The following is a 1,674-nucleotide window of genomic DNA, read 5'->3' as shown; positions in this document are numbered from 1 at the left end:
AAAAATTAGCTGGGCACGGTGGCACATGCCTGTAGTCCCAGATACTAAGGAGGCTGAGGCAGGAGAATTGTTTGAATTGGGAGGCAGATGTTGCAGTGAGCAGGGATCATGCCACTGCACTTCAGTCTGGCAACAGAGTGAGGCTCCATCTCAAGAAAACAAGGGAGGGAGGGAGGAAAGAGCCTAATTGGAAGGCTACTTAGGGTTTTGAATACATCACGAAGTCCTACTATAACCCATTTACCTGGTGCAATAAAAAACTGAAAATTGTGAGAGTCACACAGTTAGAAAAGCAGTATCAGGTTACATTGCTGATAGTTTTTCAACTAGTCAGAAGACAAAACAGAGGTAGTGATTCTCAAAGTGTCTCTGGCCAACTGGAGATAGTCTTTGAGAAGCATTGCTCTCACAGTTGGAGAATAGGATCCCACGTTGAGAGAGAAAAGCCATCCTTTTGGTAGTTAACCTCAGAGAAATATCTCTTGACATGCTACTAGACTCTCATAAAAGTTTAACACATAATGTGATACCAGACACTGTTATCAACACCTTTTGGTTTGGGCACTGTAATGGGGAATATGCTATATTTTCTAAACCATTTATCTATATGGTGCTGTTTCTCTTAAAGCCAGATTATATAAGACCAAGAGCCAAGAAATGGATATGGGAATGTGGGAATGGTGATTGTAAAGTACATTCTTTTTTGTTCTTTAAAATAAATCCCATCTTTGCCACTCTAGAGTCAGCTTCCAATAGAGCAAACAAACATGGTTACATTACATTGGCAGTTGATAATGCTATGTGTCTATTTTAGGCATTTCATAGCACCAGATCCATCAACAAAAAAATAGTTTGAATTGCTGGTGAATAGGTTTTCTGTTAGACAAAGTAAAGAACAATATAAGATTGGGGGTGTACTATTTTAAACTAATATAGCAGTTGTAAATTTTAAAAGATTGCAAATTCTGAAGTGTTTAGGCAGGATTATTTCAAGTTTTTCAGATAAAGTTTTAGGCAAGGTATTTCATACAGGTAAGTTATTGGGCACAAGGAAGGGGAAAGTTAGGGTAGGAACACTGTAAATACAAGTTACAGATTTGTACAATTGAGGAAGTATAGTGTTAGGTTCTACTAAAATTAGTATATATTTCCTCTTTATACTGCTAATAAAGGAAACACTGTAGATACATGTGACTAAAAGATACCTATAAAGAACCCTCTCCCCACCCACTCCCCAACAGACCCCAGTGTGTGATGTTCCTCTCCCTGTGTACATGTGTTCTCATTGTTCAGCTCCTACTTATAAGTGAGAGTATGTGGTGGTTGGTTTTCTGTTCCTGTGTTAGTTTGCTGAGGATAATGGCTTCCAGCTCCACCCATGTCCCCGCAAAGGACATGAACTCATCATTTTTTATGGCTACATAGTATTCCATGGTGTATTTGTACACAGTTTCTTTATCCAGTCTGTCATTGATGGGTATTTGGGTTGATTCCATGTCTTGGCTATTGTGAATAGCCAAGTGCTATTCACAATATGCTTGGCTATTGTGACTAGTGCTGCAATGAACATTCACGTACATGTATGCTTGTAATAGAATGATTTATATTCCTTTGGCTATATACCCAGTAATGGGATTGCTGGGTCAGATGGTATTTCTGGTCCTAGATCTTTGA

This window comes from Mandrillus leucophaeus, unplaced genomic scaffold (assembly GCF_000951045.1).
Source record: "Mandrillus leucophaeus isolate KB7577 unplaced genomic scaffold, Mleu.le_1.0 Scaffold635, whole genome shotgun sequence".
NCBI lineage: Eukaryota > Metazoa > Chordata > Mammalia > Primates > Cercopithecidae > Mandrillus > Mandrillus leucophaeus.
This window is presented reverse-complemented; position numbering follows the sequence as displayed.